The sequence below is a fragment of the Astyanax mexicanus genome, chromosome 24 (assembly GCF_023375975.1).
Source record: "Astyanax mexicanus isolate ESR-SI-001 chromosome 24, AstMex3_surface, whole genome shotgun sequence".
In the NCBI taxonomy this organism is placed as follows: Eukaryota; Metazoa; Chordata; class Actinopteri; order Characiformes; family Acestrorhamphidae; genus Astyanax; species Astyanax mexicanus.
Genome location: NC_064431.1, coordinates 24,978,035 through 25,004,566, shown reverse-complemented (window position 1 = coordinate 25,004,566; position 26,532 = coordinate 24,978,035). Strand labels below are relative to the sequence as shown.

General features: G+C 36.4%; 2 long non-coding RNA genes across 4 annotated transcripts; one reads left to right on the top strand and one right to left on the bottom strand.

The window, feature by feature from the left end:
* The first annotated feature begins 3,187 nt into the window (after positions 1-3,187).
* Positions 3,188-10,975, top strand: LOC125787560 (uncharacterized). 2 transcript variants are annotated; one of them, XR_007429426.1, is made up of 11 exons: positions 3,188-3,219; positions 3,341-3,401; positions 3,489-3,570; positions 5,457-5,631; positions 5,770-5,810; positions 5,889-5,954; positions 8,051-8,112; positions 8,842-8,939; positions 9,904-9,999; positions 10,100-10,170; positions 10,407-10,975. It is a non-coding gene; the product is annotated as an uncharacterized LOC125787560 (long non-coding RNA). The 2 variants fall into 2 exon arrangements; XR_007429427.1 differs by having other exon boundaries at positions 5,457-5,636.
* Positions 10,976-16,085: 5,110 nt separating this feature from the next.
* LOC125787561 (uncharacterized) lies at positions 16,086-23,569 on the bottom strand. 2 transcript variants are annotated; one of them, XR_007429429.1, is made up of 11 exons: positions 23,536-23,569; positions 23,354-23,414; positions 23,185-23,266; positions 21,117-21,296; positions 20,940-20,980; positions 20,796-20,861; positions 18,637-18,698; positions 17,810-17,907; positions 16,748-16,843; positions 16,577-16,647; positions 16,086-16,340 (listed from the first exon to the last, which is right to left on the bottom strand). It is a non-coding gene; the product is annotated as an uncharacterized LOC125787561 (long non-coding RNA). The 2 variants fall into 2 exon arrangements; XR_007429428.1 differs by having other exon boundaries at positions 21,122-21,296.
* Between the last annotated feature and the right edge of the window lie 2,963 nt (positions 23,570-26,532).

The following is a 26,532-nucleotide window of genomic DNA, read 5'->3' as shown; positions in this document are numbered from 1 at the left end:
TCACAGTCATTACATTGCAAAAAACTAAATCTTAGCAAGTGAAATTATCTAAATTTAAGGCAATAAATCTTATTTTCTTCTCTGATAAGACTTTTTGTCTTACTAAGCATGGTGTAAGTGTTAGATTATTTTGCTTATTTTAGGGATAATTATCTTAATCATTCTTACTTAGAATTTGTACCTTATTTTAAGTAATTTGAACTCAAAATAAGCACAATTAAGCAGCAATCAAGTTATTCTGATACTTGTGTCCATAAACAGTGACTTTTTTGCTTGATTTAGGTGTTACTTCACTCATTTTGAGACTTTGCCATTGCTTTTTTTGTAAGAAATCTTACTAAGAAAATTTTGCTTACCCGATTGGCAGATTTGTTTTGCTTAATACATATATTTGTTTTAATTTGCATATATTTTATGTCTAGTTTTTTTTTTTTTTTTTGCAGTGTAGTGTAAACTGCACTGTGAAGTTTTAAATTAAGGGATGAAATTAGTCCCCCTGTGTTAAAAAAAAAAAAGCTTCTTTTACCCGGTGAAAATAGTCACACTTCCATTACATTATGCTAACATTGCTTTGTTTTAAAGCAACTGACCTATAAAGATAGTGAGCCAAATTTAGGTCGAGCCAAGTTTATGAAACTACACACTTTTACTGCAGTACAGATTTACACTCTCTACTAAATAATCCATCTCAAAAGCAGAAAAAACGTACTTTATACTGGGAGGCTAGATCGTTAAATATAGGGAGTATAGGGAATGTTTTCTTCTGATTTTGAGCTGGACTTTTTAGCAGGGTCAACATTACTGGCTTTCAGGAGCCTAATCTTTAAATTCTTAACAATTAGGTATATTGTAGCGAAGCTGCTTTTATATTCTGTTCACTGTGAATTCACTGTTCTGTTCTGTGCTGGGCTTGTGATTGGGGTAGGGGGAGGGGCAGAGCAGGAAAGCGCGTGTGTGTGTGTGTGAAGGGAGAGAGAGAGAGAGAAGAGCTGCCCGTGAGTGTGTGCTGAGAGTGAGAGCTAGAGTTAACCAGTTAGCACTAGCCTTTTGTTATTTTTCATAGTGATGGGCATAACAGCTCTTTTAGATGAACTGAACCATTAGAATAAGTTCACTAAAAAGATGGGAGACGGAAAGGTCTCCCGTTTTTTTTACAAGTGTTGTAAAAATATATATAAATAACAAATATTGAAATATGTAACTAAATGTTGGGTTTATTATAATAAACCCAACATTTAGTTACATATTTCAATATTTGTTATTTATATATATTTTTATAATAAATAAATGGGTTTATTTATTATAATAAACCCAACATTTAGTTACATATTTCAATATTTGTTATTTATATATATTTTTACAACACTTGTAAAAAAAAACGGGAGACTTTTCTTATGTTATTTGTAATGTGATTTATATATATAAATCACATTACAAATAACATAATACAAAAAATAAGTATGAACTTCTGCAACATAGATATTACATTAAGAGCAAAATTAACATAAAAAAATTTACATTCAGAAGAAAGTATCAACTTCAATGTGCAATCAAATTGAAAATAAATAGCGTAACTGTAGTGCAAAACAAAAGGTCAAGAAACTAAAATAAATACATATAAATAAAACAAAGACACATCCATACGCTCACTGTTGTGGGTGCAGAACAAATTAAATCCAAACAGGATCATCATGCTAAAGGTGGCCTTATGCCCTTTACTTCAGAAACTTTGTCTATTGGTTATGAATATGCTTGTTATACAACTATTATTACTAATAGTAATAATAATATAAAAAAATAACCACAGGGCACCAGCCCTGATAACAGTTCAGTGAGTGAAGGAATCACTGAGCATTGAGCAAGTTTCCTCGCAATGAGAGTCTCCGCCACCAGATTCGCCGGTGATTCAGTGATTCACAGACCACACAGCAGTTCCCCTGCCGGCCTGTGGGGTCGCTGCTGAGCTTAACTACTGAACTGAGAAATGAACGAATCAGCTGGGGAAGTGATTGGATTCAGTTCGTTCACTCAAATGATTCGTTCATTCGAACGAATCGTTCATGAACGACACAACACTAATTTTTCGGCGTGGTTGCGGCCTACAGCAACCTGTGTTCTAAGTTAAGTCAATAAAGCGACTTAAACTGCCTACTTGGTCCTTCTTTCAGAGTCCAGGCGGACGCTACAATATATTTAAAACCCCTTCAGTCCAGTAACAGCTGTGTTTCTTTGTTTTTTAAAGTCACTGGTTAGCACTGGTTGATCTCAGTTCATAATATTACAGCAAATATCCAGCCCAACAAACCCAGCTTTAAACCCAAACCATCGCTGTATAAACAGAGACAGAGGAGAAGTTTTCTTTCAGAAACAGCGAGGGTTACCTGCGTGTTTACTAATCCGTTACTCGTTCGTGCTGGCGTTAAGATCATTTGCACGTTAGGTGGATTTACAGGGCTAACGTGTATTTATCTTATTAATCTTTAGTGATAGCAGGTAAAATCTTGGCAATGAAAGCTATATGAGTCTCGTGGCTTGAGTTTATGGGGCGTTTGGGGACAGTAGAACCAAAACAGCTTAGCTATGTAAGTTAGTTTGCTAACTTACGGAGCTATTTCATGACGCAGATTAGTCCATTCATCATTAAATTATCATACAGTGCAAAGAACAAATGCTGTGTTCAGATGATGTGGTAAACTATTCATCTACATGTTGTTCTTTCTTAGCTATTCATGTGATTTTCTCTATCATTAACAGGGTGGTGAGCTTCCTGAGGGCTTTGAGGATAGTTATCCTGGTGCGTGTCTTTCGTCTGGCCTCTCAGAAGAAAGATCTGGAGAAGGTCACTAGAAGAAAGGTGAGGATCTAAATGGGTGCTGGCCATCATTCTTTTATTTTAATTAAATTATATCAATTATTCATATAGATTCTAATGAAATGTTAAACTTAATTACAGTTTGATTATTTCATCATGATTCAGAGAGAATTAAATAAAAAAATTTAACATTTTGATGTAGGTTGGAAAATTATTAAAATCCATCAAAACCTTTTAAAAAAGGCGGATCTCACCTATGTCACAGGTTGGGATGCTTTACCTAATTATGTAATCTTATTTGAATCTAGATTTTCTGCTTATGGTTTGGGATCCAATAGTTAATAATGTTTGTTGCCATGTCTTTTCCCTCACCTGGAAAGCAGGCACTCTACAGAAATCCCATAAAAGTAAGCTTAACAATTAAGAAAATAAAATAAAACTGAAAAGTCTGTAGAAGGCAATTATTTTAGCTGAATTATTGATTTAAACAGATTTTTATGTAACAATGTTACAATTTGCTGTATTTAGGAAGCTGCCATATTTCTGGACACAAAGCATCCCGATCATTACAGAGTTTACAATCTCTGCAGTAAGTTAGATCATATAATATTATATTATATTGCTGGAGACACTCAATAAATGAGTGGTGCTGAGCATAGCTTTGGTCTTGTTTCAGGTCAAAAAGGCTACGATCCACTGTTCTTCCATTACAGAGTGCAACGAGTGATGATTGACGACCATAACGTACCGTCATTAGAGTAAGTAATGAGCAGCACTTTACTCAAATGCTTCTTCTGCCGTTAACGTTGTGTTCCATTTAGCTTTTATGTTGGATGTTGGAGCTGGGAATAACTTCACACCTGAGTCGACAACGTTCTGTTAAAATAACTGTACAAAATATGTCGAAAAAATGTCTTACCCTATAAGTGAAACTTGCACCTGTACATAACTAGCTATTATTGAGGTGTATATGAAGCACTGTGGAACAGGGTCATGAAAAACCTGGAAAAGTCAAGGAACTTGAAAATAGTCATTTTCAGGCCTGGATAAGTTTTGGAAAAAAATAAAAAAAAACAAAGTCAAAGTCAAATTTACTCTTTGTGAACTTTGTGTTTCCATTTATTGACTCTGTTTATCGACTCCGTTTATCGACTCTGTTTATCGACTGAGAAAAGCTATTTAAAAAATAATTTGATAACTTGATTGGAGTTTCAGATGGAATATAACTGTAAATTCACAGAGAAAAATCTAGGTGTTTAGGCTGTAATTAAGCTCTTGCTCTCTTCCACTCTTTGGGAAGCATATTGGTTATATATGCAAGTAAATTACCAGTAATGGTGACAAGAAGGCAACATTTAAACAGATGCATTTAAAAGCTGTTAAAAAATAAAGAATCCACACAATATAGACACAACCTAAACATATTCCCTGACAGCCAGATATATGCCAAATTAGTTTATTTAAAAATTGATTCTGTTCAAAGTTTTAAACAGAAGATTCTATATCATGTTTGATGAAAGTGTGAAATACTGTTTACAGGTTAAACATTAGAAATGTTTATCAGTGTTTGAAATGGACCTGAGCTGATTAATACATCAGTGCAGAGTGAAGTAATTTAGCCCTACATTATGGAGCGCTCAGAATTTGACACATTTTATTATTGAAAATTGTGTCTTAGCATTGCTTAAATAAATGTTTTTTTAATTATTTAAATATATTTAATGTAAATATAGGCCTATTATAATCAGTTTTGATATACATTCTTGTCTACTCTGATGTTTTAAACACGCTATGGTCATTAAAATGTGCTGCGAAAGCATAGAAAAGGCACAGAAAATAATTTAAATTTATAGGTTAACACTATTTGTAATCTACATGTGTATACATATTTTACCCTTGTTTTCTTTTTTTCCAGAGGGAATTATAAAATAAGCTAAAGACTTTCATGTTTACTACAACTTAATTATTAATCATGTACCAGTGTTTTATAGCAAATGTAACCAAAAAATGTCCCACATTATATGTCCCAGGTTATAATTTTTTGCATTGTCAGCGATACCAGACGCACATTCACACACACAATGGAAACATGAACAGCTAGACGTGCTAATGAAACGTAAAATACTACTGCTTTTACTACTGTTGATGTTTGGTGCAGCCATCTTGCGTTCTGAACTTGTGGGTTTATTCCAGTTGAAATGTCCTACTTAGAACTTGGAAATTTCCAGTTCTGAATTCCTACTTCAGATGGAATGCAGTATAAGGATTCACATTAGAGCTCGACCCAACCTGCCCCATACACTGTCATTTTGAGCCAAAGACCGAATTAAACCTGACATTTTTTGAGTAAGTAGAGCATTAAAACTGAGCTTTTAAAAAACATTTTCGTTCTGTTTAGAATGAGTGAAGAATGAATAAGACCTATTATTTAAGAAAAATATTATTAATTATTAGGAACAGATCTCCAAAAGATTATAACATGAACAATGCAAACAATGATCCAAAGGCCTAAACATTAGGCTACAACAATGTCTGAATGACTTTCCTCTAATCTAGTATAATATAACATGGTTTAAGAAAAGAAAATAAATTCTTTTATAATTTTATTTATATTTTTTTCCCATTTTCTCCCCAATTTACACAGCCAACCACTCGTTAGGACTCCCCCTATCACTAGTAATGCCCCAACACACCAGGAGGATGAAGACTAGCACACTCTTTCTCCGATACATGTGAAGTCAGCCACCGCTTCTTTTCGAGCTGCTGCTGATGCAGCATTGCCAAGCAGCCAGCACATTTGGAGGAAAGCGCAGCGGCAGGTGAAGTGCGTAATATGGACAGTGTGCACTTTGCACTTGCAACTTTTTTTTTTAAACAGTTTGATTTGTTTCTGCTATATTTTGATTCATAGCTTTATATAAAATGAAAATAACTTATAACTATATTATTTTCTTTAGCACGAGGAACCTGAGGAAAGTGGTGGGAAATCTCGAGCCAGGTCAGACCTTGGGTTGGGTTTGGGCAGAGAACCTAAGCTCTTATTCACATATTGAACTTTGTGTTATTGTGTTCTCAGTGACATGTTGAACTACACTGCCAGTTTGAGGGAATGTCATTGCCATCCACTGCAAAGGAGGCAAAGGTGATGCTGAAGTTTTCACTGATTTAAAAACATCATCAATGTTTTCTATATGTATTTGATTAGATTTTTAGGTTAACCCATCACCATAGTTGTTCAGCTGAATGTCTAAAGCCATATCCAAACTGGATTCACTTATTCATTTTAGCTGAGGAGTTTTTTTTTTTTTCTTCCTTCATGGCACGGATATGTCAGGGTATAGCAAATCTCGGGTGCATGCTTTATACAGCAGTCAAATTCAGAAGGTGAACCACATGACTCCTCAGAGGTGCAGAGCTTCTCTCAGCTTAAGGCAAGTGATTGTGTAGCATAGCCTGTTGCCTACATACAGCTCTGAAAAAAATAGAGACCACTTAAAAATGATCAATTTCTTTGATTTTACCAATTTTTACCAAATTGAATATAATCAAGAGGAAGATGGATGATCACAAGCCATCAAACAACAAACAAAGCTGAACTGCATCTTTTTTTGGTATTTCAGCTGTTTATAATTTTCTGCAAATAAATGCTCTAAATTAAAATATTTTTATTTGGAATTTGGGAGAAATGTTGTCCGTAGTTCATAAAATAAAACAGCAATATTCATTTTACTTAAACATATACCTATAAATTGCAAAATCTGAGAAACTTGATTCAGAAACTAAAGTGGTCTCTTTATTTTTTTCCAGAGCTGTTTGTTATGAACATGTTACTGTATTTCTGTATTTATTGTAAGTTGGTTATAATATTCTTATCACATGTTTTTGATGGGGAATGCAATACGTAAAATGATTAGCTGCTCCCACCTGAGTCATTTAAGCAAAGAATACTGTATTTTCCTGATGTCATGAAGAAAAAATGCATTACTCCATAGATAAAGCTAATCGCTTCACAATAGGGTTTATGTTGGGTGTCTGAAGTTTGCTCTGCAGCTTAACTCCGTGGGTGATCCAGCCAAAATCTGCTGGACACTTATAGCCACTTTGTTAGTCCTGGGCAAAAATCAATATGCAGTCACTTCTAACTGCAGTTAGTTGTCTCAAATAGATTTGCTTCCGAATTGACTTGACTTGAATTGTGTGACCAATATTTTACTCTCCATAAAAGCAGAAAAAGGTTTGTTGCATAGCTACAGTTTGTACTTCTGTACTTTTTATAGAGAAGTGTTACACGGGGGGTCATAAACCTGAAGAAACCTAAAGCAATTCTGTTTGAGAGAGTTGTTTTAGGCAGGTGTGTAAGACTTTAGGTATACAGTTCACACATGACTGTCCTGGTGACTGCAACAATCAGGGGAAACAGCGAGGAAACTAAAACTAGCAAAAGTATTTAATCAAGATTTTGATTAATTTTACTGTCTTTCTGTTTTTATTGTCTCTCCATCTCTGCTACAAATGAAAGGCTTAATCTCTGTTTGGGAAACCAAACCATGGACACAGAACACAGTTAATTAAATGGAATTCAATGTTAAAGATACAGTACTAATAATATTCACTGCTGAAATGGTTCCCACTTCCTGCTAAGGTGCTGCTACATGGCTACTGTGTTGTGTTCCTAGCTGATTTCTGTGCAGTTGTATTCCAGATGGTTGCTAGGGTCTTTAAGGTGGTTGTCGAGTGGTTACTCTGGTAACCCGTTTAACAATGAGCCAAATATATTTTGTACCAAATATAGATGTAGAATGTTGTACAATTTTAATATCTTTTAATAATCGCATGAGGTTTAGTAAATTTCGACAGTAGACGCTGTATTTTAGATTTGAAGTGAATAAAATTAAAATTGAAAAAGTTAGTTATAATATAATAGTAATAGTGATAGTAATAATAATATATATAGTCTTCAGGGAAAATCCTTCAGCATACGAAAAGCACAGTCAGTTTAAACCTGTTTAACTACATTAAATGTTATGATGTCTCATATTGCACTCATATCCTCATATTGTACACTGTTTATGCTTATGCCCGGCTGTCCTCTTCTTCTTACGTATGTAGTCTCATAGACGGCAGGGGTGCCAGACTAAAGAAACAAACACACAATGGCTGACCAGCTGAATTTAAGTTAAAAGAAAATGTGTTTGTAATGTAATATTTGATAAGAACTGTTTTTTTCTGTTGCAACAGGGCGCACGGGTACGATGGTGTGTACATGGTTGATTGACAGCGTTTAGTTTGAGAGTGCGCAGGTACTGTATTTCTCCTGAGGTGAGGTGAATGTGTATGTATATATTCAGTGTGTCAGAACTGCTCCTTTAGTTTCTGCTGTGCTCAGTTGAAGACTGAGACCAAGTAGTTAAACATACAGCTCTGGGGAAAAAAATGGTTTTCATGCATCTTGGCATGTTCTCCTCCACCAGTCTTACACACTGCTTTTGGATAAGTTTATGCCATTCCTGGTGCAAAAATTCAAGCAGTTCAGTTTGGTTTGATGGCTTGAGATTATCCATCTTCCTCTTGATTATATTCCAGAGGTTTTCAATGAGATTTTTAAGTGGTTTCTTTTTTTTCCAGAGCTGCATGTCTGCACTCTCCTACAAAAGTATTGAAACACTGAGGCCAATTGATTTTTTTTTTTCTTCTGCTCTAGTGAAAACATGTTGGTGTAACAAAAATATAATGTAAAGATGAATATTGAAGACAAATTGGTAAGTTCGGACAAAAGCTGAATTGTTGACCTTTTGTCTCCTATTCATCTTTTAATGTCAAACCCAATTTGTTTTCAGTCTAAAGCAGAAATAAAGAAATGAGACTGACTTATCAAGTACTTTTGGGGGGCAGTGTATGTTTAGGGGCTGTTTCCTGTGTAGTTCCAATTAAAATCTGCAGTCAGTCTGCTCCTTTCAGAGTGACTGCACTGTTATGTGTATTGGTTATGTAATTTAATGCTCCTGGGCATTGCTGTGTTTGTTGTGCAGGTGTGGGAAAGGGCAATGGCAGTGATCTGAAGGTGCGGATCATAGTGAAAAGAGAGCAGGTGTTCCAGTGTGTCTGTGCCACGCAGACGAACTGTAGGGTAAGCTAACTTTTTAAAGGTTTTCTACAGTATAAAACTGTATTTACTTCCTCATAGTCAAATGACAAGAGTAGTTTCAGTACAAAAAAGTGAAAAACTGTGAACCTTAAACACAGTGGTTTCCTAATTAAAACCAGAGCTATATGGCATATCCAGAACAGACATGTGAAGTGGGCTAATCCCACAACCCCTCAATGATTTAGTAGTTTAGGGTGATTTCACACCTACTTTTTTTATTTGTCAAAATAAACTGTTCATATTTACGTGTAGTGCTGTTTGTTTGGACATGGATGAGTACAGTAATCACAACTGCAATGAGACTGCTGAGAACTGTTGGTCTGAACTCTGAATTGGTTGGTTTGTGATGAGAACATGATCTGACCTTGATCCAACCCATCTGTCAAGCATACTCAGTTTTAAGATGTGGAGTCAGTCAAATGAACACATGCCACCTCTGCTGTTGTTCCATGTTAAACTGCACAGAAATCTGTTTACTTTCTTGCTCCCAGCCAAGACAGCTCTGAGCAACAACCAAAGAGATTACAAAGATTGTTGTGACTCATTTTGGTGAGCTTGAATTTTATCCTCTGTTAAAACAACAAACCATGAGGGAAATGCTCCAAGAGAATCAATTAATTACCTGACTTGGACCAGAGCAAACAAACTATAGTGTGAAAAAACAGCCTTACATACACTATTAAAAGATTTTGTACATACATACACTAGTGAAAGCGTTTGTGAATCGGTATCATCTTAACCCCAAATCATATTTTAAATATGTACTAAAGAACAACTTTTAAATATTCAATAAGCTCATAATATTGAACCTTTAAAGACAGTAGCAGCCCACTAAAAACATAAATCACATTGTAATTGTTGGGAAAGGTCTTTCAGATTTTTGTCTTATGTTCCTTTGTGTTTATTTTACTGTTCGCTCATATACTGTGTTCTCATATTTTACCAGCTGTTCCCAGATACTGAAAACAATGCCGTGGTGATCAGCTTTCAGGAAGGGCCAGTGGTTTGTGGTGATGTTAAGGTCATGTTTGAATCCAGGGCTGTAAGTTCCCAATCTATTGTAACGTAAGAATGATTTTATGGACATCGTTTTTTCCAGTTGTTTGGCAAAATGTTTTTTCTCTATTGTTCTCTATGCCCAGGGTCTTCCAAAGGGGTATGAGGACTATCCTTTCTATTTCTGGTTCAACACTTCATTTGTAGAGAACAACAGGTGAGGTTTTTGCTGTCCATTGTCCTCAGAAGCAGACACTTGCTTTGTTTACCTACCAGACCACTCTGGTTTTAGATTTTATATATAAAAATGCCAGGCCACTTAATTCATTAATTAGAATATTTTGATATTTTGTCCCCTCTCAGTTTAGTAAACATTACTGCTTTCAATGTAAAAGGAAAAATCATATGGACTGCTGCTTGCATGCAATCTATAATGCTTTGGTCCCAAAACAGGCTCTATCTGGCAAGGGAGGAACTGGACGACCCACGTAAGTCCAAAACCTGGGACATCTACAAGGAGGACTTTGGTGTGACCGTGTCTTTCAGTGACCCTGCACTTATGTAGCAGACGACACTTGCTTGTGTATCTCAACTAAAACCCTTAAGCCCTGCACAAGGTCTAAATATTTGCTCTAATGTAGGTTTTCACACACTTATAAAAGGTGAGTGATGTTTAGGGATTGGATTCGGGCATATTGTGCCCCTAAAGCTATAGCTATAGCTATATAACCTCAACTTTATGTCCATCCCCCATCTTCACTGTAAGAGCTTTTTACTGAGCCGTGCATACATCACAATATTATGCATTTGTTTGTCAAATGTTTTTTTGTCTTTAAATTAAGACAAATGTTTGTGTCAGTTTAGCATATTATGCCTCCAAAATGTAAATCTTACTCTTTAAGCTTGAGTGTACATCAAATAAAGCAATCGAGGCTGCCACTGTGAAATGGTCAATGGTTATGTGTGCAGAAACATGTTTTTGTAGTACACATGTATTGAAATAAATACTAATGTCTCTGTAACACTTGTCTGTCTCTTTTTTGAATTAACAACTGATCTGGGTTGCTGAATTTCTGCAATTGTTTTTAAGGATAGATCTGAGTGACTTGTTTTTTTAGAAGTAAAAAGTCTGGTCTTACAGGTGGGCATGCAACTCTAAACTCTTTAGAATCAGCAGTTTTAGAGGTGACCTTTTTCAGAAGCGCTGTCAGTGCCATTCTCATATAAAAGGCTTAAAATCAAATCTCAAATGTGCAGCTTTTATAATAGTAAATAAAATAATGTACTATGTAATTGTGTAGAACACAAACTGTATAAACACAAACTTTAATTCTAGAATTGATATACACTATCTGCTGCTGTCAGTACAAATGGATGGCTGGATCAAAAATCAAAGGGAAAATATTAAACTGGGGATTCACAAAAATGCTTTTTCTTAAGTTCTTAAGTTTATACTTAACTTAAGAGGTCTGTTTTGGTAATTTTTCTTAATGTTTATTTTGTACCAAAAAATGATACACTCCCATTTCAGTGCTTGGTTTGACTGTTTTTTTTATTTTCCTAATGTTTTCTTAAGCCTTCACATCAGTGTCTCAGTTGAACTATAAAGTATTGAAAGACTAGGATACTAAAAGCCAGTAATGTTAGCCCTGCTTTATTTGTCTCACTGTCTTTATATATCAGTTGCTTTAAACATTTATAATGTTAAGCATAATTTTATTTATAAATTTAAATAGAACAAAACATAAATGTTGTTTTAATAAACGTTAGCAATAAATAATCTCAAAATAACACATCTAAAATACAGCAGACTAATAGTTTAAACCATTAAACCCAGCCTTTCATTGAGCTGAGAGAAAATTAAGTGTGCTGTTCAATTCCAACGTTAAGAAATGGGTTAGACAAGCTATACTAATGCACCATCCATAATCTCATCAGCAGTTCAGCTGTGACTTTTGGAAGAAACCAATGGAAAAGAGCGGGGGGGGGGGGATGTCTGAGATTTAATATAACAATATTATTTTAATATAACTGTTCATAGTTAATTATTATACTTACTCTGAATTACATAAGAGTGCTAGTAAAATATAAAATAAAATAATAAAATATATATATACATATATATAAACATTTCGGGCACCGTAGCCCCCACACCTAGTTTTGAATGGTCGTGTCTCCCCTGATTCAGTCAGTAACCACAAGACGGTCGCCCTTTTGTTCGGGATCTTCAGGGAGTTTGCAGGAGGTGTAATTTATGGGGAACAATCATTAATGTTGGGTTAAATAATCTAGTATCTAGTGTTTTTTTCACTCTGGTGCTGAAGGTCCGCTGCGCTGAGCAGTTTCCCCTTTACTCTGTTTTCATTAAAAGCCCCTCAGTCTTAAAACAGCGGTGGGCCTACAGCAGCAGTAGTGATAACCCTGCCGGTGTAGAGTGGAGCAGCGCGAAGGGAGCTCTTTCAGTCCCGGTGAGTAATTTAGCTAGCTGGCTCTCGGTGAAGCGCGGTCTTATTATAATACTAAACTACAGCGTGGTGAGACTATTTAACCTGAAGCGTGTTAATGGCGAATAACGCTGTAAGATAGCTAAGGCTAGCGAGCTACGGTGGAGCTGGCTAAGCTAATTAGCTTAGCCAGCTCCACCGTAGCTCGCTAGCCTTAGCTTCAGTTAGCCCGATTACCTGCAGCAGCTGCCCGTTCAGAAAAAAAAAACACAACCAGCGCTGTTTAAGAGCTGCTTTACGAGCTGCTTTACGAGCTTCTCTCCCAGCATAGGGTGTGTTTTTCTCAATCAGCAGCTGCTTTAAAACCACGCTGTAGTTTAGTAATAAGATCGCGCTTCACCGAGAGCTGAAACAGCCAGTTAAATTACCTAACAGGGCTGAAAGAGCTCCTTCTCGGTTCTCTGGTCTAATTCGGTTTGTTCTCTCTAGACAAAAAACGAAAATAAGAATAAAAAAATAAAAAAAATGAAAAATAAAAAAGAATAAAATAAGGGGGCGCAGTCTGCGCATGCGCCAGATTTTGCGGCCGCGCGTGCGCAGTAGACCGATTTTTTTGCGGTCTTCTGCGCATGCGCGGCCTCAAAATCTGGCGCATGCGCAGTGGACCGCAAAAAAAATCGGTCCACTGCGCATGCGCGGCCGGAAAATCTGGCGCATGCGCAGTAGACCGATTTTTTGCGGTCTTCTGCGCATGCGCGGCCGCAAAATCTGGCGCATGCGCAGTGGACCGCAAAAAAAATCGGTCCACTGCGCATGCGCCAGATTTTGCGGCCGCGCATGCGCAGAAGACCGCAAAAAATCGGTCTACTGCGCATGCGCGGCCGGAAAATCTGGCGCATGCGCAGTAGACCGATTTTTTTGCGGTCTTCTGCGCATGCGCGGCCGGAAAATCTGGCGCATGCGCAGTGCACCGATTTTTGCGGTCTTCTGCGCATGCGCGGCCGCAAAATCTGGCGCATGCGCAGTGGACCGATTTTTTTGCGGTCCACTGCGCATGCGCCAGATTTTGCGGCCGCGCATGCGCAGAAGACCGCAAAAAATCGGTCTACTGCGCATGCGCCAGATTTTCCGGCCGCGCATGCGCAGTAGACCGATTTTTTGCGGTCTTCTGCGCATGCGCGGCCGAAAAATCTGGCGCATGCGCAGTAGACCGATTTTTTGCGGTCTTCTGCGCATGCGCGGCCGCAAAATCTGGCGCATGCGCAGTGGACCGATTTTTTTGCGGTCCACTGCGCATGCGCCAGATTTTGCGGCCGCGCATGCGCAGAAGACCGCAAAAAATCGGTCTACTGCGCACGCGCGGGCCGCAAAATCTGGCGCATGCGCAGACTGCGCCCCCTTATTTTATTCTTTTTTATTTATTTTTTTTTTTATTCTTATTTTCGTTTTTTGTCTAGAGAGAACAAACCGAATTAGACCAGAGAACCGAGAAGGAGCTCTTTCAGCCCTGTTAGGTAATTTAACTGGCTGTTTCAGCTCTCGGTGAAGCGCGATCTTATTACTAAACTACAGCGTGGTTTTAAAGCAGCTGCTGATTGAGAAAAACACACCCTATGCTGGGAGAGAAGCTCGTAAAGCAGCTCTTAAACAGCGCTGGTTGTGTTTTTTTTTTTTCTGAACGGGCAGCTGCTGCAGGTAATCGGGCTAACTGAAGCTAAGGCTAGCGAGCTACGGTGGAGCTGGCTAAGCTAATTAGCTTAGCCAGCTCCACCGTAGCTCGCTAGCCTTAGCTATCTTACAGCGTTATTCGCCATTAACACGCTTCAGGTTAAATAGTCTCACCACGCTGTAGTTTAGTATTATAATAAGACCGCGCTTCACCGAGAGCCAGCTAGCTAAATTACTCACCGGGACTGAAAGAGCTCCCTTCGCGCTGCTCCACTCTACACCGGCAGGGTTATCACTACTGCTGCTGTAGGCCCACCGCTGTTTTAAGACTGAGGGGCTTTTAATGAAAACAGAGTAAAGGGGAAACTGCTCAGCGCAGCGGACCTTCAGCACCAGAGTGAAAAAAACACTAGATACTAGATTATTTAACCCAACATTAATGATTGTTCCCCATAAATTACACCTCCTGCAAACTCCCTGAAGATCCCGAACAAAAGGGCGACCGTCTTGTGGTTACTGACTGAATCAGGGGAGACACGACCATTCAAAACTAGGTGTGGGGGCTACGGTGCCCGAAATGTTTATATATATGTATATATATATTTTATTATTTTATTTTATATTTTACTAGCACTCTTATGTAATTCAGAGTAAGTATAATAATTAACTATGAACAGTTATATTAAAATAATATTGTTATATTAAATCTCAGACATCCCCCCCCCCCCGCTCTTTTCCATTGGTTTCTTCCAAAAGTCACAGCTGAACTGCTGATGAGATTATGGATGGTGCATTAGTATAGCTTGTCTAACCCATTTCTTAACGTTGGAATTGAACAGCACACTTAATTTTCTCTCAGCTCAATGAAAGGCTGGGTTTAATGGTTTAAACTATTAGTCTGCTGTATTTTAGATGTGTTATTTTGAGATTATTTATTGCTAACGTTTATTAAAACAACATTTATGTTTTGTTCTATTTAAATTTATAAATAAAATTATGCTTAACATTATAAATGTTTAAAGCAACTGATATATAAAGACAGTGAGACAAATAAAGCAGGGCTAACATTACTGGCTTTTAGTATCCTAGTCTTTCAATACTTTATAGTTCAACTGAGACACTGATGTGAAGGCTTAAGAAAACATTAGGAAAATAAAAAAAACAGTCAAACCAAGCACTGAAATGGGAGTGTATCATTTTTTGGTACAAAATAAACATTAAGAAAAATTACCAAAACAGACCTCTTAAGTTAAGTATAAACTTAAGAACTTAAGAAAAAGCATTTTTGTGAATCCCCAGTTTAATATTTTCCCTTTGATTTTTGATCCAGCCATCCATTTGTACTGACAGCAGCAGATAGTGTATATCAATTCTAGAATTAAAGTTTGTGTTTATACAGTTTGTGTTCTACACAATTACATAGTACATTATTTTATTTACTATTATAAAAGCTGCACATTTGAGATTTGATTTTAAGCCTTTTATATGAGAATGGCACTGACAGCGCTTCTGAAAAAGGTCACCTCTAAAACTGCTGATTCTAAAGAGTTTAGAGTTGCATGCCCACCTGTAAGACCAGACTTTTTACTTCTAAAAAAACAAGTCACTCAGATCTATCCTTAAAAACAATTGCAGAAATTCAGCAACCCAGATCAGTTGTTAATTCAAAAAAGAGACAGACAAGTGTTACAGAGACATTAGTATTTATTTCAATACATGTGTACTACAAAAACATGTTTCTGCACACATAACCATTGACCATTTCACAGTGGCAGCCTCGATTGCTTTATTTGATGTACACTCAAGCTTAAAGAGTAAGATTTACATTTTGGAGGCATAATATGCTAAACTGACACAAACATTTGTCTTAATTTAAAGACAAAAAAACATTTGACAAACAAATGCATAATATTGTGATGTATGCACGGCTCAGTAAAAAGCTCTTACAGTGAAGATGGGGGATGGACATAAAGTTGAGGTTATATAGCTATAGCTATAGCTATAGCTATATAACCTCAGCTTTAGGGGCACAATATGCCCGAATCCAATCCCTAAACATCACTCACCTTTTATAAGTGTGTGAAAACCTACATTAGAGCAAATATTTAGACCTTGTGCAGGGCTTAAGGGTTTTAGTTGAGATACACAAGCAAGTGTCGTCTGCTACATAAGTGCAGGGTCACTGAAAGACACGGTCACACCAAAGTCCTCCTTGTAGATGTCCCAGGTTTTGGACTTACGTGGGTCGTCCAGTTCCTCCCTTGCCAGATAGAGCCTGTTTTGGGACCAAAGCATTATAGATTGCATGCAAGCAGCAGTCCATATGATTTTTCCTTTTACATTGAAAGCAGTAATGTTTACTAAACTGAGAGGGGACAAAATATCAAAATATTCTAATTAATGAATTAAGTGGCCTGGCATTTTTATATATAAAATCTAAAACCAGAGTGGTCTGGTAGGTAAACAAAGCAAGTGTCTGCTTCTGAGGACAATGGACAGCAAAAACCTCACCTGTTGTTCTCTACAAATGAAGTGTTGAACCAGAAATAGAAAGGATAGTCCTCATACCCCTTTGGAAGACCCTGGGCATAGAGAACAATAGAGAAAAAACATTTTGCCAAACAACTGGAAAAAACGATGTCCATTAAATCATTCTTACGTTACAATAGATTGGGAACTTACAGCCCTGGATTCAAACATGACCTTAACATCACCACAAACCACTGGCCCTTCCTGAAAGCTGATCACCACGGCATTGTTTTCAGTATCTGGGAACAGCTGGTAAAATATGAGAACACAGTATATGAGCGAACAGTAAAATAAACACAAAGGAACATAAGACAAAAATCTGAAAGACCTTTCCCAACAATTACAATGTGATTTATGTTTTTAGTGGGCTGCTACTGTCTTTAAAGGTTCAATATTATGAGCTTATTGAATATTTAAAAGTTGTTCTTTAGTACATATTTAAAATATGATTTGGGGTTAAGATGATACCGATTCACAAACGCTTTCACTAGTGTATGTATGTACAAAATCTTTTAATAGTGTATGTAAGGCTGTTTTTTCACACTATAGTTTGTTTGCTCTGGTCCAAGTCAGGTAATTAATTGATTCTCTTGGAGCATTTCCCTCATGGTTTGTTGTTTTAACAGAGGATAAAATTCAAGCTCACCAAAATGAGTCACAACAATCTTTGTAATCTCTTTGGTTGTTGCTCAGAGCTGTCTTGGCTGGGAGCAAGAAAGTAAACAGATTTCTGTGCAGTTTAACATGGAACAACAGCAGAGGTGGCATGTGTTCATTTGACTGACTCCACATCTTAAAACTGAGTATGCTTGACAGATGGGTTGGATCAAGGTCAGATCATGTTCTCATCACAAACCAACCAATTCAGAGTTCAGACCAACAGTTCTCAGCAGTCTCATTGCAGTTGTGATTACTGTACTCATCCATGTCCAAACAAACAGCACTACACGTAAATATGAACAGTTTATTTTGACAAATAAAAAAAGTAGGTGTGAAATCACCCTAAACTACTAAATCATTGAGGGGTTGTGGGATTAGCCCACTTCACATGTCTGTTCTGGATATGCCATATAGCTCTGGTTTTAATTAGGAAACCACTGTGTTTAAGGTTCACAGTTTTTCACTTTTTTGTACTGAAACTACTCTTGTCATTTGACTATGAGGAAGTAAATACAGTTTTATACTGTAGAAAACCTTTAAAAAAAGTTAGCTTACCCTACAGTTCGTCTGCGTGGCACAGACACACTGGAACACCTGCTCTCTTTTCACTATGATCCGCACCTTCAGATCACTGCCATTGCCCTTTCCCACACCTGCACAACAAACACAGCAATGCCCAGGAGCATTAAATTACATAACCAATATACATAACAGTGCAGTCACTCTGAAAGGAGCAGACTGACTGCAGATTTTAATTGGAACTACACAGGAAACAGCCCCTAAACATACACTGCCCCCCAAAAGTACTTGATAAGTCAGTCTCATTTCTTTATTTCTGCTTTAGACTGAAAACAAATTGGGTTTGACATTAAAAGATGAATAGGAGACAAAAGGTCAACAATTCAGCTTTTGTCCGAACTTACCAATTTGTCTTCAATATTCATCTTTACATTATATTTTTGTTACACCAACATGTTTTCACTAGAGCAGAAGAAAAAAAAAAATCAATTGGCCTCAGTGTTTCAATACTTTTGTAGGAGAGTGCAGACATACAGCTCTGGAAAAAAAAGAAACCACTTAAAAATCTCATTGAAAACCTCTGGAATATAATCAAGAGGAAGATGGATAATCTCAAGCCATCAAACCAAACTGAACTGCTTGAATTTTTGCACCAGGAATGGCATAAACTTATCCAAAAGCAGTGTGTAAGACTGGTGGAGAAGAACATGCCAAGATGCATGAAAACCATTTTTTTCCCCAGAGCTGTATGTTTAACTACTTGGTCTCAGTCTTCAACTGAGCACAGCAGAAACTAAAGGAGCAGTTCTGACACACTGAATATATACATACACATTCACCTCACCTCAGGAGAAATACAGTACCTGCGCACTCTCAAACTAAACGCTGTCAATCAACCATGTACACACCATCGTACCCGTGCGCCCTGTTGCAACAGAAAAAAACAGTTCTTATCAAATATTACATTACAAACACATTTTCTTTTAACTTAAATTCAGCTGGTCAGCCATTGTGTGTTTGTTTCTTTAGTCTGGCACCCCTGCCGTCTATGAGACTACATACGTAAGAAGAAGAGGACAGCCGGGCATAAGCATAAACAGTGTACAATATGAGAATATGAGTGCAATATGAGACATCATAACATTTAATGTAGTTAAACAGGTTTAAACTGACTGTGCTTTTCGTATGCTGAAGGATTTTCCCTGAAGACTATATATATTATTATTACTATCACTATTACTATTATATTATAACTAACTTTTTCAATTTTAATTTTATTCACTTCAAATCTAAAATACAGCGTCTACTGTCGAAATTTACTAAACCTCATGCGATTATTAAAAGATATTAAAATTGTACAACATTCTACATCTATATTTGGTACAAAATATATTTGGCTCATTGTTAAACGGGTTACCAGAGTAACCACTCGACAACCACCTTAAAGACCCTAGCAACCATCTGGAATACAACTGCACAGAAATCAGCTAGGAACACAACACAGTAGCCATGTAGCAGCACCTTAGCAGGAAGTGGGAACCATTTCAGCAGTGAATATTATTAGTACTGTATCTTTAACATTGAATTCCATTTAATTAACTGTGTTCTGTGTCCATGGTTTGGTTTCCCAAACAGAGATTAAGCCTTTCATTTGTAGCAGAGATGGAGAGACAATAAAAACAGAAAGACAGTAAAATTAATCAAAATCTTGATTAAATACTTTTGCTAGTTTTAGTTTCCTCGCTGTTTCCCCTGATTGTTGCAGTCACCAGGACAGTCATGTGTGAACTGTATACCTAAAGTCTTACACACCTGCCTAAAACAACTCTCTCAAACAGAATTGCTTTAGGTTTCTTCAGGTTTATGACCCCCCGTGTAACACTTCTCTATAAAAAGTACAGAAGTACAAACTGTAGCTATGCAACAAACCTTTTTCTGCTTTTATGGAGAGTAAAATATTGGTCACACAATTCAAGTCAAGTCAATTCGGAAGCAAATCTATTTGAGACAACTAACTGCAGTTAGAAGTGACTGCATATTGATTTTTGCCCAGGACTAACAAAGTGGCTATAAGTGTCCAGCTGATTTTGGCTGGATCACCCACGGAGTTAAGCTGCAGAGCAAACTTCAGACACCCAACATAAACCCTATTGTGAAGCGATTAGCTTTATCTATGGAGTAATGCATTTTTTCTTCATGACATCAGGAAAATACAGTATTCTTTGCTTAAATGACTCAGGTGGGAGCAGCTAATCATTTTACGTATTGCATTCCCCATCAAAAACATGTGATAAGAATATTATAACCAACTTACAATAAATACAGAAATACAGTAACATGTTCATAACAAACAGCTCTGGAAAAAAATAAAGAGACCACTTTAGTTTCTGAATCAAGTTTCTCAGATTTTGCAATTTATAGGTATATGTTTAAGTAAAATGAATATTGCTGTTTTATTTTATGAACTACGGACAACATTTCTCCCAAATTCCAAATAAAAATATTTTAATTTAGAGCATTTATTTGCAGAAAATTATAAACAGCTGAAATACCAAAAAAAGATGCAGTTCAGCTTTGTTTGTTGTTTGATGGCTTGTGATCATCCATCTTCCTCTTGATTATATTCAATTTGGTAAAAATTGGTAAAATCAAAGAAATTGATCATTTTTAAGTGGTCTCTATTTTTTTCAGAGCTGTATGTAGGCAACAGGCTATGCTACACAATCACTTGCCTTAAGCTGAGAGAAGCTCTGCACCTCTGAGGAGTCATGTGGTTCACCTTCTGAATTTGACTGCTGTATAAAGCATGCACCCGAGATTTGCTATACCCTGACATATCCGTGCCATGAAGGAAGAAAAAAAAAAAAAACTCCTCAGCTAAAATGAATAAGTGAATCCAGTTTGGATATGGCTTTAGACATTCAGCTGAACAACTATGGTGATGGGTTAACCTAAAAATCTAATCAAATACATATAGAAAACATTGATGATGTTTTTAAATCAGTGAAAACTTCAGCATCACCTTTGCCTCCTTTGCAGTGGATGGCAATGACATTCCCTCAAACTGGCAGTGTAGTTCAACATGTCACTGAGAACACAATAACACAAAGTTCAATATGTGAATAAGAGCTTAGGTTCTCTGCCCAAACCCAACCCAAGGTCTGACCTGGCTCGAGATTTCCCACCACTTTCCTCAGGTTCCTCGTGCTAAAGAAAATAATATAGTTATAAGTTATTTTCATTTTATATAAAGCTATGAATCAAAATATAGCAGAAACAAATCAAACTGTTTTAAAAAAAAAAGTTGCACAAGTGCAAAGTGCACACTGTCCATATTACGCACTTCACCTGCCGCTGCGCTTTCCTCCAAATGTGCTGGCTGCTTGGCAATGCTGCATCAGCAGCAGCTCGAAAAGAAGCGGTGGCTGACTTCACATGTATCGGAGAAAGAGTGTGCTAGTCTTCATCCTCCTGGTGTGTTGGGGCATTACTAGTGATAGGGGGAGTCCTAACGAGTGGTTGGCTGTGTAAATTGGGGAGAAAATGGGAAAAAAAATATAAATAAAATGATAAAAGAATTTATTTTCTTTTCTTAAACCATGTTATATTATACTAGATTAGAGGAAAGTCATTCAGACATTGTTGTAGCCTAATGTTTAGGCCTTTGGATCATTGTTTGCATTGTTCATGTTATAATCTTTTGGAGATCTGTTCCTAATAATTAATAATATTTTTCTTAAATAATAGGTCTTATTCATTCTTCACTCATTCTAAACAGAACGAAAATGTTTTTTAAAAGCTCAGTTTTAATGCTCTACTTACTCAAAAAATGTCAGGTTTAATTCGGGCTTTGGCTCAAAATGACAGTGTATGGGGCAGGTTGGGTCGAGCTCTAATGTGAATCCTTATACTGCATTCCATCTGAAGTAGGAATTCAGAACTGGAAATTTCCAAGTTCTAAGTAGGACATTTCAACTGGAATAAACCCACAAGTTCAGAACGCAAGATGGCTGCACCAAACATCAACAGTAGTAAAAGCAGTAGTATTTTACGTTTCATTAGCACGTCTAGCTGTTCATGTTTCCATTGTGTGTGTGAATGTGCGTCTGGTATCGCTGACAATGCAAAAAATTATAACCTGGGACATATAATGTGGGACATTTTTTGGTTACATTTGCTATAAAACACTGGTACATGATTAATAATTAAGTTGTAGTAAACATGAAAGTCTTTAGCTTATTTTATAATTCCCTCTGGAAAAAAAGAAAACAAGGGTAAAATATGTATACACATGTAGATTACAAATAGTGTTAACCTATAAATTTAAATTATTTTCTGTGCCTTTTCTATGCTTTCGCAGCACATTTTAATGACCATAGCGTGTTTAAAACATCAGAGTAGACAAGAATGTATATCAAAACTGATTATAATAGGCCTATATTTACATTAAATATATTTAAATAATTTAAAAAAACATTTATTTAAGCAATGCTAAGACACAATTTTCAATAATAAAATGTGTCAAATTCTGAGCGCTCCATAATGTAGGGCTAAATTACTTCACTCTGCACTGATGTATTAATCAGCTCAGATCCATTTCAAACACTGATAAACATTTCTAATGTTTAACCTGTAAACAGTATTTCACACTTTCATCAAACATGATATAGAATCTTCTGTTTAAAACTTTGAACAGAATCAATTTTTAAATAAACTAATTTGGCATATATCTGGCTGTCAGGGAATATGTTTAGGTTGTGTCTATATTGTGTGGATTCTTTATTTTTTAACAGCTTTTAAATGCATCTGTTTAAATGTTGCCTTCTTGTCACCATTACTGGTAATTTACTTGCATATATAACCAATATGCTTCCCAAAGAGTGGAAGAGAGCAAGAGCTTAATTACAGCCTAAACACCTAGATTTTTCTCTGTGAATTTACAGTTATATTCCATCTGAAACTCCAATCAAGTTATCAAATTATTTTTTAAATAGCTTTTCTCAGTCGATAAACAGAGTCGATAAACGGAGTCGATAAACAGAGTCAATAAATGGAAACACAAAGTTCACAAAGAGTAAATTTGACTTTGACTTTGTTTTTTTTTATTTTTTTCCAAAACTTATCCAGGCCTGAAAATGACTATTTTCAAGTTCCTTGACTTTTCCAGGTTTTTCATGACCCTGTTCCACAGTGCTTCATATACACCTCAATAATAGCTAGTTATGTACAGGTGCAAGTTTCACTTATAGGGTAAGACATTTTTTCGACATATTTTGTACAGTTATTTTAACAGAACGTTGTCGACTCAGGTGTGAAGTTATTCCCAGCTCCAACATCCAACATAAAAGCTAAATGGAACACAACGTTAACGGCAGAAGAAGCATTTGAGTAAAGTGCTGCTCATTACTTACTCTAATGACGGTACGTTATGGTCGTCAATCATCACTCGTTGCACTCTGTAATGGAAGAACAGTGGATCGTAGCCTTTTTGACCTGAAACAAGACCAAAGCTATGCTCAGCACCACTCATTTATTGAGTGTCTCCAGCAATATAATATAATATTATATGATCTAACTTACTGCAGAGATTGTAAACTCTGTAATGATCGGGATGCTTTGTGTCCAGAAATATGGCAGCTTCCTAAATACAGCAAATTGTAACATTGTTACATAAAAATCTGTTTAAATCAATAATTCAGCTAAAATAATTGCCTTCTACAGACTTTTCAGTTTTATTTTATTTTCTTAATTGTTAAGCTTACTTTTATGGGATTTCTGTAGAGTGCCTGCTTTCCAGGTGAGGGAAAAGACATGGCAACAAACATTATTAACTATTGGATCCCAAACCATAAGCAGAAAATCTAGATTCAAATAAGATTACATAATTAGGTAAAGCATCCCAACCTGTGACATAGGTGAGATCCGCCTTTTTTAAAAGGTTTTGATGGATTTTAATAATTTTCCAACCTATTTCTAAATACATCAAAATGTTAAATTTTTTTATTTAATTCTCTCTGAATCATGATGAAATAATCAAACTGTAATTAAGTTTAACATTTCATTAGAATCTATATGAATAATTGATATAATTTAATTAAAATAAAAGAATGATGGCCAGCACCCATTTAGATCCTCACCTTTCTTCTAGTGACCTTCTCCAGATCTTTCTTCTGAGAGGCCAGACGAAAGACACGCACCAGGATAACTATCCTCAAAGCCCTCAGGAAGCTCACCACCCTGTTAATGATAGAGAAAATCACATGAATAGCTAAGAAAGAACAACATGTAGATGAATAGTTTACCACATCATCTGAACACAGCATTTGTTCTTTGCACTGTATGATAATTTAATGATGAATGGACTAATCTGCGTCATGAAATAGCTCCGTAAGTTAGCAAACTAACTTACATAGCTAAGCTGTTTTGGTTCTACTGTCCCCAAACGCCCCATAAACTCAAGCCACGAGACTCATATAGCTTTCATTGCCAAGATTTTACCTGCTATCACTAAAGATTAATAAGATAAATACACGTTAGCCCTGTAAATCCACCTAACGTGCAAATGATCTTAACGCCAGCACGAACGAGTAACGGATTAGTAAACACGCAGGTAACCCTCGCTGTTTCTGAAAGAAAACTTCTCCTCTGTCTCTGTTTATACAGCGATGGTTTGGGTTTAAAGCTGGGTTTGTTGTGCTGGATATTTGCTGTAATATTATGAACTGAGATCAACCAGTGCTAACCAGTGACTTTAAAAAACAAAGAAACACAGCTGTTACTGGACTGAAGGGGTTTTAAATATATTGTAGCGTCCGCCTGGACTCTGAAAGAAGGACCAAGTAGGCAGTTTAAGTCGCTTTATTGACTTAACTTAGAACACAGGTTGCTGTAGGCCGCAACCACGCCGAAAAATTAGTGTTGTGTCGTTCATGAACGATTCGTTCGAATGAACGAATCATTTGAGTGAACGAACTGAATCCAATCACTTCCCCAGCTGATTCGTTCATTTCTCAGTTCAGTAGTTAAGCTCAGCAGCGACCCCACAGGCCGGCAGGGGAACTGCTGTGTGGTCTGTGAATCACTGAATCACCGGCGAATCTGGTGGCGGAGACTCTCATTGCGAGGAAACTTGCTCAATGCTCAGTGATTCCTTCACTCACTGAACTGTTATCAGGGCTGGTGCCCTGTGGTTATTTTTTTATATAATTATTACTATTAGTAATAATAGTTGTATAACAAGCATATTCATAACCAATAGACAAAGTTTCTGAAGTAAAGGGCATAAGGCCACCTTTAGCATGATGATCCTGTTTGGATTTAATTTGTTCTGCACCCACAACAGTGAGCGTATGGATGTGTCTTTGTTTTATTTATATGTATTTATTTTAGTTTCTTGACCTTTTGTTTTGCACTACAGTTACGCTATTTATTTTCAATTTGATTGCACATTGAACTTGATACTTTCTTCTGAATGTAAATTTTTTTATGTTAATTTTGCTCTTAATGTAATATCTATGTTGCAGAAGTTCATACTTATTTTTTGTATTATGTTATTTGTAATGTGATTTATATATATAAATCACATTACAAATAACATAATAAGAAAAGTCTCCCGTTTTTTTTACAAGTGTTGTAAAAATATATATAAATAACAAATATTGAAATATGTAACTAAATGTTGGGTTTATAATAAACCCAACATTTAGTTACATATTTCAATATTTGTTATTTATATATATTTTTACAACACTTGTAAAAAAAAACGGGAGACCTTTCCGTCTCCCATCTTTTTAGTGAACTTATTCTAATGGTTCAGTTCATCTAAAAGAGCTGTTATGCCCATCACTATGAAAAATAACAAAAGGCTAGTGCTAACTGGTTAACTCTAGCTCTCACTCTCAGCACACACTCACGGGCAGCTCTTCTCTCTCTCTCTCCCTTCACACACACACACACACGCGCTTTCCTGCTCTGCCCCTCCCCCTACCCCAATCACAAGCCCAGCACAGAACAGAACAGTGAATTCACAGTGAACAGAATATAAAAGCAGCTTCGCTACAATATACCTAATTGTTAAGAATTTAAAGATTAGGCTCCTGAAAGCCAGTAATGTTGACCCTGCTAAAAAGTCCAGCTCAAAATCAGAAGAAAACATTCCCTATACTCCCTATATTTAACGATCTAGCCTCCCAGTATAAAGTACGTTTTTCTGCTTTTGAGATGGATTATTTAGTAGAGAGTGTAAATCTGTACTGCAGTAAAAGTGTGTAGTTTCATAAACTTGGCTCGACCTAAATTTGGCTCACTATCTTTATAGGTCAGTTGCTTTAAAACAAAGCAATGTTAGCATAATGTAATGGAAGTGTGACTATTTTCACCGGGTAAAAGAAGCTTTTTTTTTTTTAACACAGGGGGACTAATTTCATCCCTTAATTTAAAACTTCACAGTGCAGTTTACACTATACTGCAAAAAAAAAAAAAAAAAAAAAACTAGACATAAAATATATGCAAATTAAAACAAATATATGTATTAAGCAAAACAAATCTGCCAATCGGGTAAGCAAAATTTTCTTAGTAAGATTTCTTACAAAAAAAGCAATGGCAAAGTCTCAAAATGAGTGAAGAAACACCTAAATCAAGCAAAAAAGTCACTGTTTATGGACACAAGTATCAGAATAACTTGATTGCTGCTTAATTGTGCTTATTTTGAGTTCAAATTACTTAAAATAAGGTACAAATTCTAAGTAAGAATGATTAAG